The 11,218-nt window shown below is 47.9% G+C and overlaps 1 protein-coding gene across 1 annotated transcript in view; it reads left to right on the top strand.

The window, feature by feature from the left end:
- Positions 1–11,218, top strand: part of SPRED2 (sprouty related EVH1 domain containing 2) — a 50,956-nt gene that overhangs the window by 721 nt on the left and 39,017 nt on the right. The window lies entirely within an intron of this gene.

The raw sequence follows: 11,218 nt of genomic DNA, 5'->3' as shown, positions 1-11,218 counted from the left end.
CCCCTCCCCCCCAATCCCGGGACTCGCGTGTGCGGGGAGCGGCTCTCAGACACCCGACCCCTCTGTAAAACCCCCACGCAAATAAATGGCGGTGCGATGTGTGAAGGTTGTGGTGCAGAGCTGTGGGCTCGGACCCCGCTCGTTCTCATCCCCAGTTTTGCCTCGAGCGTTTTATGACAGCCGGGAAAAGGAGGCACTGAGCACAGTGCTGGGTGCGTGCCAAATGCCGTGGGGAGTTTGGGGGCTGTGGGTATGTGGGGCTGGCACCCATAGCATTGGAAACAGTAACTGGCCGAGGAAATGGCCTCTGCCTGCAACGCTTGTGTAAGGAGGAGTGGTGGTTGGGGCACCTTGTAGCAAAGAGGCTGTAAAGCCGCGTTTCTGCGTCGCTTCTGACATTGTGGTTATTTTGAAGTCAGCGCAGTTCTAACAGGAGAAGCTGGGTTTCTCCTGCTGCTGCTGTGGAGCAGGATGGGAGGGGTGATGGGCTCACTTCCAGCAGACCCCTCGGAGGTCTCACTGTTCTCTCTCCAATGGGACGGCACAGAGGTGGCTATGTGCAGAGCTGGCGGCTGCTGGGGGATGTGGGCAGTGGGCACGGTGGGGACAGCTTGCTGGTTGGGCTAGTTGATCTTAGCGGTCTTTTCCAACCTTAACGATTCTATGATTGCACCCCGCGCCCCAGGCCTGCACTTGCCACCCCGTTGGTGGGCATTGGGGTGAAGGACGCTCTGCATTGCAAGTGGAGGCTGTGTCGGAGCTGCTGCCCTGATCCCGGTGCTGCTGTGGGTACCGCTCCCTCCCGGCCCTTCCCTGCGCTGATGGATAGCACTGCTGCAGGTGACTCATGCGCCGTCCTTCCTGGCGGCGGTGGGTGATGTTTTTCAATCTATGTGGTGTTAGAAGAAATAAGGATGGGCCCTTTCCATAAGTTTGCTTGGGCTGTCGGAACAGCGGCAAGCATTGCGTGCTATTTGCCCCAGATATCTGGCTTTGATTTGCATAGCTCTTCTCGTTTCACTGAGTGCACTGTGAACAAATGTTAACAGGCAGATTACAGACGAAGCACCGCAGCCAGCGTGTGTTTAAAATCAGTACGTTGTCTTTTTCCCCATCGTTGGCTTTTTTCATTTTGCTTGGGGAGCTTTTCTTCCATATTTAGAGTGTTTGAACCATTTGATGAAACCAAAGAGGAGAGAGATGAGTCTCTGGCTGCACAGGCTCCTTCATGACTGCACCATTTCCGATCGATACCCAGAGGTCGATTTGTCATTGCTGGAGGATGTCTTGTTCTGCCCCCTGGGCTGCGTGCTGCCAGGGACCGGGCGATCGGCCGGCGTGTCGCGGCTGTATTTCTGGCTGCAAGTGGGAGGATTCAGCTGAATCGGAAGGCATAAAATGATTCAGTTACGCCCGAAGGCGGCCGCGGCACATCATTACGATGCAGGCTTCCAAGAAAGTCACAGGAAGTAATTAAATGGAAAAGGTCAGAGAATGAGGAAGTGTCGCTCCGCGGCGTTTCGGGATGGAGCTGGGAGCCCTGTGCCGGAGCTGGGGTGGGAGCTGCAGGCATGGCTGTGGCAGTGAGCTTATTCCTTCCAGCAAAGGGCATGGAGCTGAGCTGCTCCCCGGATCCCACCTCCTTCCATGGCTGCTTCAAGCACTCACCCCGCCGACGTAGCACTTTGCCCTTTACACTGAATTTTTTTTTTTCTTTTTTCCTCATTTTGCCCATTACTACTGATTTTTTGCTGTTATAAGCCATCCATTCAGCTAGCTGTGTTTTTTTTTCCTTTTCTTTCAAGCTTGAGCCAGAGAGAAAGGCATGGGACATACTTTGTGTCATGACATTATTGCTTGCAAATAGGACAGGAAATGAAGGGTTGCCAAAATATAACTGTTTATTTCTTGGCCTGAAAACACGGCTGTTTAAAATACTACATGTAAGTAGCTGCTTTGTTCGGTTACTTGGAGAACTTGCTGTTTCTAAGGGAATAATAGGTCTGTCGGATGGAAAAAGGGAAAGAAAAAAAAAAGAGAGCACCCTTTCTGCTTCTGTCTTGGAAACAAGTTGAGAAGCAGCTGTAGATAGATTTTGGTCAGGGTTTGGTTGGTTCACATGGAGAAGGACCTGGGGAAGAGGATTGTGCTTTAGCCCAAACCGTCAGAAAACCCCAATCCTATTCTTGGCTCAGAGAAATCTAAAAAACTTGCCTTTGGGCCAGAAAGTGGGTTTTTCAGCCAGAAGCAGCGGGTGATGGATGGTGCTTGCCCGTGGCATGGATGCAGTCGGGAGCTGCTTCGACCTGTTTCTGCATCGCGTTGTAATCTCGACCTGGCACACTCTCTAGCGTGGGTTAAAAGGTGGCTTTATCTACCCGCTTAATTAAATCCCGAGGCTGCAAACAAAAGCACGTTGCACAGCAGAGGCTCTTCCTTAACGTGGACTTGCTTGGCTGGTAGCTGGCTTGAAACCACAAAATTGTTTCCTTGGGGCCACCAAACCACAGGGAGATGGCAGTGGTTGTCATTCTTTAGGACCAGGGTGGAAGGCAGGAGCTCAGGAAAGAGAGGCAACGTCACCACTGGCTCAATCCCTCCATCACATACATGCTGGTATGCTTGAAGAATTGGTAAATTCAATTCCCTTTCCTGCAGCAGAATTGGAACAAACGGTCCTCTGAGATGCTGAACCTGGGAGAGATACACTTGTCAAGCTCTGGATATTGTTATGGTTCTGTGTAGGGTGCTGGATCCCAAAAGAAGTGTCCCTGCTGGTGAATTCTACCCGTTGGATGGCTTCACTGGGGTTCTGCAGAAGTCCAGATGCTGTGGCCCACTGGCTGAGGTGCACCTTGCACATTCCCAGCTGCTGAAACCAGCTTTGGCTGCAGGAATTGTTCCTTTCACTGTGTCCATTGAAAAATGTACTTTGTTTCCTTTCTTCTTCCTCTTTTCTCCAGCTTTCTTAACACTAGAAGATGATCCTTCTCGTGAGAGATGCTCAGGTGAAGAGAGAACAGAGATGAGTAAAATCATAAGTACAGCTCTAGATACTGCACTGATGATGCATGCCTTCTTCAGTGTGCAGAGTGTTTGGTATTTTGGAGGACTTAATGCTCCTGAAGAGGCATGGAAATGAAAACAAAAGTAGCTGGATGGCTTGTAGTATGAGGGTACAACTACCTTGCTTCTGCCTGTGTGCAGTTGCAGGAGACTCTCTGATGTGTTGGTTGTCAATGGAGGGAGCCCAGAACTCATTATGGATGGGATCAGCATGTTGGTACCTGTGTGCATCGCATCTGTGCTCTGTGCCTCTTCTCCTTAAGTCAGACAAGCAGCTGAAGCGCGATGCTGGCTGCCTTGCACAACAGAAGTAGGTGCTTCCCCTTAAAAACAAGCTGTGTTTTATCAAAAACAGTATTACAAAGTGTGCTTTCAGGGCTTCAAAGATATGTGTGCCAACAGCCAGCAGGTTTTACCTGTTGCAGAAGGTTTCGGGGAGATTTATCCCAAATTATTATTTTTGTCTCCAGCCTCCTTGTTCTTAGGCTCTTTGAATAACTTTCTTTGACTTTCTTCACTTGCAACTCGCACTTCAAGGACTGTTTTGGTTTTATTCCCCCCCACCTTTGTTCTCAAATCCTGTGCTGTAATCAGAGGAAAGATCTTGAGGCTGTCAGCTGAGCCCGATAGCTGATGGCTATTCCATCAAGGAAGGAAATTTCTTCCTACTGGCAAATGTGAGGAGGAGGAGTTGCAGGGCTGCATAGTAAAGCTGTTTTTTCGTGTGTATGTATTAAACATGCTTCCAAAAGTAATGGTAGGACTTGCTACTGTGTACATCTCCCTAGGAACAGCATTGTGTTTCTTGCAGGTAGCAAGTACATTTTCCGCCCCCCCCCCCCCCCTTTATCCTTTTTTTTTTTTTTTTTTAACAAGGTCCCTCTCATCTCTTGTGCTAATCTGTGAGAAGTGTGCATCGATATCTCTGAGAGATATGCTGTAAAACCTGATGGTGTTTTTTATGTAGTCCATGGGGGTGAAAGGGCCATGGTGCAAATGTGTGCTTGAAGGGGCCCATGCTGCTCTGTGGGGACACATGCACATTGTGCACATGTGCTCAGATCCCAAGGAAATCCAAAATGCTTAGGCTTTAATTGTGCTGTGCATCTGTCCTGTGTGGCTACCTTTTGCAGTCCTTAGGCCATTCGTGCTTTTATTTATTGGTTAACTCACTTGCTGGTGGAGAAAGGCTGTTTGGGAGGACAAAGAAATCTGTCATGTCTGCTCATACATATCATTTTAGGAGAGATTTCCCTTCTCTCAGTGTGCCGTGAGATGTGGGGGCAGCGCTGGCGGCTGGGGTGCCTGCTGTGGGTCCCTGCAGTGAGAAGTGCTGCCCTGAAACCACCCATCCCTGTCCTGCACTGGACACAAGCCAGGGGCTCAGCTCAACCTCCGTTTGCTGTATTTCTTCTGCTGACATGCCTCGACACTCCCACCTGGCTTCTAAGTTCTCATAAAGCCAGCTGGCTGCTTACGTGGCTCGGGAGTAGAAAGGTATGCCCCCAAGCTGATAGATATAAATGTGCATGTGTGCTTGGGCCCCTTGTTTGCGGATCTGTGCAGGAGAGTGCTGTGGGGCCAAGGAAGGAACAACTTATCCAGCTGTGGACATGGAAGGTGCTTTTGTATTTTCCTCAAGTCAAGGGGATGCAGTAAGGAATTACTGGAAGATGCAAGTGAGGTTGAGGAGTAAACTCAGCTGCTGCCGCAGGGCTTCTGCATCTGGCATTGCAAGTTGTTTACAAACAGTCTGGTTCTTCAAAATTACATGGAGATCTGAGAGAATCAACGGGGCTTCTCCAAAGCATGCTTGGAGTTTATTTCAGCTGTTTACTTCAATTTTGTTCACAGAACCAGGGAAAGGTTGAAGTGGGAAGGCACCTCTGGGTCAATCAGGCCCAGCCCTGCTCCAGCAGAGCCACCCAGAGCAGGGTGTCCAGGTCTGTGCCCAGGGCCATGTCCAGGCAGCTGCTGAAGTTCTCCAAGGATGAGACCTCACAGCCTGCTGTGTGCCTGTCTCTGTTCTCTTTGCACACAGGTCAGTGGATCCCCTTGAGGCCTTCTCCAGGCTGCTCATCTCTCTCTGCCTCTGCTCACAGATGTGCTCCCGGCCCTTGGTCATCTTAGTGGCCGTTGGGCTCACCAGTTTGTCCATATCTCCTGTACTGGGGGGCCCACAAGTGGCCACCAGACTTTGGCTCAGTCCTGTAACACAATTCCTTTGACACATAGGCCTTTGCATCTCCCCACTGTTTGTCCGTACCGCCTGGATAGGGCCCACAGATGGAAGTTCAGCAGCTGGATGGGAGGTGAGAGTCTAAACCCTCAGCATTTCAGTGCCATGGGTCCTCGCCATACCAGAGAGCCAGGGAGCAGTGAGTGTGTTCCTTATGCGCATCAGCACCATTGAGCTCAGGTTAAATCCACCATGCTCCAAACTGTGCCTGCATCAGGAGAAACCTCAGACAACTGGATACGGGAAGATGCTGTGACCTTGTAAAATATGCCAGATTTCTTCTGGTGGGGGAAAGAGCCAGGTCCAGCATTGTCAGACAGCAGTGCATATCCCTGCGTTTCAGAGCTGGTAGGCTTGGCCTTTTTAAAGCACAGGTATAAGTTACATTACATAAAAACCACTGATACTTCAATGATGTGTGTTGGGTTTTGTTGTGCTGTGTTTTTCGCTGTTTTTTTAACATTCATGAAATTACAAAAACTATCACTGAAGTTTTATGGTGCTGCCAACATAATTCATTCTTAGCTGCTAGTTGGCATGGGAGGTGTTAGGTTGGTTGCAGCCAGTCCTTGCTGTATGTCTTGCTGCTGGATGTGTGCAGTTGGTTGGCTGTGCAGACAGAAAGGTTACCGAGCTGGAGGGAGTGCTGCAATAGAGCAATCCCAGTGTTTGCACTGCCTCAAAGACCTGCTGCTTTTAGAAAGGTATTTGGTGTTCAGTTGACGTAGGAAGAAAACCTAGTGCCAAACTTGCTTTCTGTGGTTAAAATCACTAATAAAAGGCTGCAGGGTCATTAACCACTAGAGCTGCTTAAGAGAAAAAAATCTTGCTTTTTTTTTTTTTTTTCCCCCTTTATTTTTCTGTAACAATTTAGTGTTTGGGGATGTAGTACAGTGTAAGAGTTCAAATGTTAAATGGCTGGAAGCTTTTTAAGGAATGGTGAAGATGAGCTTTTTTCGCTTGTTGTCTGAAGAATGCAGTGTAGAAAGCTCAAATAGCTTGATGTGAAACTCTAATAAAGGAGGGAGAGAAAGGAATCTAAATTTGTTTTAAGGTGTGCTTAAAAAAAACACAAAAAGTACCATAAGTTCTGCAGACAAGGATGACATGCAGACTTTTCCAGGAGAACCATGCCAACAGGAGCTGTCCCTGTTCCCTTGCTCCCATGGCTGGGGGAGCTCAGGGTGCCGGTGAGACCCTCACATCCCGTGTGCTCCGGGGGCCTCTGGGTGAGGGCTGGGGGGGAGGCAGGCCGGGGAGGAGCCGGAGGCGTGTGCAGAGCAGGAAGTTCTAGAAATACCCTCTGTAAACACTGCATCCTGCAGGAAGGGCGCCTGAGCCCAAATAAACCGTTTCCCCCTCTCTTTCTACGTACGCACAAACTCTGCAGCTTCAGAGGAGCCTGTCGGATTGGTGTTGTGTCTCATTATAGAGAGCCTCGGCCAAGTTAGGGGATAAAACTTCCTGGGTCAGCAGGCTTGTTCATCGCGATGAGTTCCCATTTTTGGTTAAAATGCTTGGAAACACAGCGGTGCGTGACTTGGAGCAGAAGCAGGCAGGGGGAGGTGGGCACTTTGTCCACTCGATTTGATGCAGGCGTACAGAGGGTTCTTCCCCACCTTAATGCTGTGTGTGTGTGTGCGCAGAAATGGCTGACAAGCAGGAGGGAAAGGGGGGGGCAGAGCAGAAAGAGCCTCTTTTGCTGCTTGGGATTGAACTGCAGAAGGGTTTGTAGCTTGCTGGGACTGTCCTGGCGCAGTGCTGTGCTAGGCAGTGCTAAAATACCTGCAGCTGCAGCACAGTGGGTTCTACTGAACTTCTGTGTTTGCACACTAAAAATACTCTTGCTTTTCTCCTGATTTTTTGATGCTAGGTCCTAGAAACGCTTCTGTGCCCAGAGGCTGAGATGTGGCTGAGGTCTTCCATCCAGCTTTGGGGTTGGTTGCTCTAGCGCACAACTTCAAAATCACAGCCCGTGAATGCAAAAATACCCAAAAAACAAACAAACAAACAAAAAAAAAGCAGACTGCTTAAAATGTCTGCTACCACCCATTCATTCAGCTTCATTCTGCAGGCAGATCTATAAAGAAGGTCACCAAAGTAAATCTCCAGAGAGGGCAGAAAAGACCCTTTTCTACCTCAAGCTCCCGTAAGTAGCAAAAAAGCTGTTCCCCCAAATCAACAGCCATGTGAATTATTCCAGAAATGCTGTACAGGCAGCTTAAAGATATTTAAATTGAAGCATAAAAAGCTCTGAGTGACACGTCCTATTTAGCAGGAAATATTTCTACTGACTATTGCTGGTAAGGCTTTTTTTTTCCTTCTCCTTCTGTGCTCTATCTCTAAGGAAGTGTGGGCTACTTTTATCAGAGTATTGGTGGAATAGCTTCCCCAACCTTTCATAAGGTCGGATAAAAAAACAAACACTCCTCCTCATGGGAAGGAAGGGATGGGGAAAGAAGGGTGTTTTGTGTACACTTTCCCATTCATATTTTAAAAGGTAAATATATAAACTTCTGGAGCCAGAGCCGCCTAGCTTATGCAATTGTAGGAGTTGAGAACAAGAAGCTTAATTGCTTTCTCAGTGCTTACTTAAAGTGGAAAATGAGTGAGTGCTTGCTGCTCTGCTGCTGCTTTGGTAGACAAAATGTGCATCAAGGTCTCTGGTGACTTCAGTGATATGTTGCCTGAGTGCTGACTGCAAACATACGTAGGGTTTGCATGTTGATTGGGCAGAGATGACGCAGTGAACTTTGTGTTCCTGTGCTTAAATTTTGAGATTTCAATGAAACACGACTACTGTGGAGGCTTTGTCTTAAGAAAAAAACAGTTAAATATTGTTAGACCGTTTCCCTCTTTTGCTTCCTCTCTGCTGCAGGAGTAGAAGGAATAATTTTTTGTGAGACTGTTTGCAAGGTTGTGTTTCTGCCTTTCCAAAAACGCTTGACTACAAGCCAGATAGCTAGATCCAGCACTTCCACATGGATGTATCTGGTAGGAAAAGAGTTGGGCTGATTTATTGCTTAGGGTACGAGTAGTTGAGGTGGGACTAGAAATTAGTCTCTCCACTCAGACCTTCTCCAGGTGGTTCTCCTCCACTCATGGTAAGCCCTGGTTACCTTTTTGTGCTGCAGATGTTTAAAGCAGTCAGATCTTTTTGTCCAACTCTCCTAAGCTTGGGCGTGCAGCAGGCTGTCTTCCACAGTTCCCTTCTTTGTATGAGAAGGGAAATGCCTAAAACCCAGTAATGCCCGAGCATCCGTGGAACTGGTGACAAACAAATCCAAATTAATGGCCGTAGCACAGGATAGCCGCCTGCTCTCTGGAGAGCACTTTTGCAGCTGCAGCAACTGCTTTTACCCTGTACACAAAAGAGAGAAAAGCATCGGCATCATCCTTGGGCTTGGCGTTTTTTGTCTCTGGTGGGATTCTGAAGTCATTTCCTTGCACGCATGCCACTGGGCAGGTCTGTGTGTCCGGCCAGAAGGGCTGATCTGACAGAGGCTTTCAGGGGAGGTGAGCAGGGCTTCCTCAGGGGGTGCTTCTGTCTCCTCTTGACTTGAGAAACCCAATTCCCATCAACCCAGTGCATGCTCAAAGGACGTATTTTGCCAGCATGCTCCTGTGTCAATAAATAGCACGTATGGCGTGCTTCTTCCCAGTATGGCATATTAAACACAGTAGGGCATAGGATTGTCTTTGAACACCATGAAGTGTTATCTGGAGTTGTTCCTTGTCCTAATCACTGCCCATTCTCTTGCCACGTAGCTGTGCTGTGTGCATCTGCAGAAGGATGACCCTTCCCCTCCAAGCTGCCATGGAGGATCTTGGCTGCTCCAGCGTGGGGAGCCTGGATCTGCTCTCTGATCTGCCATCTATGGAACAGTTGGAAATAATGTGCAGCATACGCTGAGTGTCTCAGTGAAAGCCAGAAAGGCTCTTTCAGTGGACTTGCATGGATCCAGCTGAAAATGCTGCTGGTTTTTGTGAGGAACATGTCTGTGCCTGGAAGAGGTTGTCTCTTTGGATGATTAACTTTGTCTGGCCTTCAGCTGTGTGCTCTGAACCGAGCGTCAAAGAGAGATCCTTCACGTCTTTTCTCATCTTCTTATGGAAGTGACAGCACAAATATTAGGATGCCCTAAAAAAAAAATTGATAAATAACTCCCAGAGTTGCTTTTTAGTAGTCAGTACTGGATCATTTTGGAGTATGTATGGAAACAGGCATCTGTGTGTAACGAGGCTGGTGGGGAGAGAGAGATTTGTTGACACAATTGCTGATGGGTCAGCAGAAAAAATACTACTGTACTGATTTATTCCAGCTTGTGGTTTTACAAACTGCCATGACGTGAACTTGGGCCAGTCAGGTCAACCTTTGCTTGAAGGGCCATGGGCAGGTGGTGACTGTTTTCTTGGAGCAATGGAAGTGAAGTGATTAAGCCTAGTGGTGTGCTGTTTTCTGGCTTCTGGTGGCACATGGATTCCAGACAGGACAGCAGGGATGTGCTGTTGATTCTAATCCCAGCCGCACGCTTTGTTATGAGAAGGAGTCCTGTGCTGTACACAGCCTGAAGCAGATAGCTGAGAATGGGTGACTGAGACATGAAGGCTGGCTGGGCTGGTGAGGAAATGCACAGGGTGTGGAGTCCATGGTGCAAAGAAAACAGTACAGTGAACAATGCCTCACAAAATTCTGGACAGAAAATATATCTAAAAGTTTAACAGCCTTTTGTGGAGGAAGTGTCACACAAGCTCCAGGAAAGTCCTGATGGGTGAGGAGGCTGGAAACCAGGTAGGGTTTTCCTTGGGTGGCTCAAGTGGGCATGTAAGGAACCTGAAAGCTGAAGCTGAAGGGACTGTACACATTCACAGCAATATTTTATGTTTAACTTTGAAAACTGTAGTCCTTAAAATTTGGAAACCTTTCAGAAATACTGAAAGGTTAAAATCCTGCCTTTGTATATTCATTTTATTTTGGAACATCTTGAATGCAGGAGCTTTTCGGCAGGAATGTGGCGTTGTCATTCATGATCTAATTGAAATGCTAAGTACTGACCTCTTTTGTACTGAAGGAAAATATTTGCTGCTATATGTGGTAACTTCCCATTGCAGGTTAGCCTTGATTTTGTCAGCCTGGCTTGTTGCAAAGGTCAGAAGGTGGTTACTGTCTTCCCTCTGATCGAACACACACAGACAAGCATGGAAAAAGTCTCTTCTAGGTTGGGCTTTGTGGCTGTTTGTACAAAAGCACGTGCCAGCCTGGCATGGGGTTGCAACAGCTCAAGTATGGGTTTTGCAGTGAGTTTCTTCAGTATGTCAGTGCCCGATCTTCCATGTGTCACTTCAGTAACATAGGTGTCTGGACTCTAAACAGGTCCTTGTTGGACCTTGGCTTATAGGGCTTTGATTTTCTCATTTTCATCTCTTACACAGGACCAACACAGAAATGAAATCATTTGCTTTGCTGTAGGCACAGCAGACACACATCATCCTAACCGGGATGGATTTGGTAGCTTCAAGCGTCATTGCATGGTGCAGCAGTTTTACATTACATTGTCTATGGCTGTGGCTCTGATTGTGTGAATGCTTTTTGCCATTTGGTGCTTCTCTGTGTTACAGATGCATAAGTTAATCCACCCATGTCGTGTGTCGGGGCCGGATTGTGGCAGGGTGGATTTTCATTTTATTTTTATTTTTTAGGCAATGTGCTGAACACATTCCTCCTCTCAGCTAAAATTAAACCTTCTCCCCACCCCAAACAACTCTCCCACCCATGGACTTCTACCATGCAAGGCATGAGAGACATGCAGAGCGCACCGTAGGTTGGCACAGTGTTTCAATTAACCGTTGAATGCTTCAGCCTGGTGCATGTCTTAATTAATCTTGAAGAGATAGCTTGCTCCAAGGTGAATA

This window comes from Centrocercus urophasianus, unplaced genomic scaffold (assembly GCF_019232065.1).
Source record: "Centrocercus urophasianus isolate 14NV4802_14NV808 unplaced genomic scaffold, USGS_Curo_1.0 seq_10, whole genome shotgun sequence".
Taxonomy (NCBI): Eukaryota; Metazoa; Chordata; class Aves; order Galliformes; family Phasianidae; genus Centrocercus; species Centrocercus urophasianus.
The sequence above is the reverse complement of the archived record's forward strand: the minus strand, read 5'-3'. Positions and strand labels throughout refer to the sequence as shown.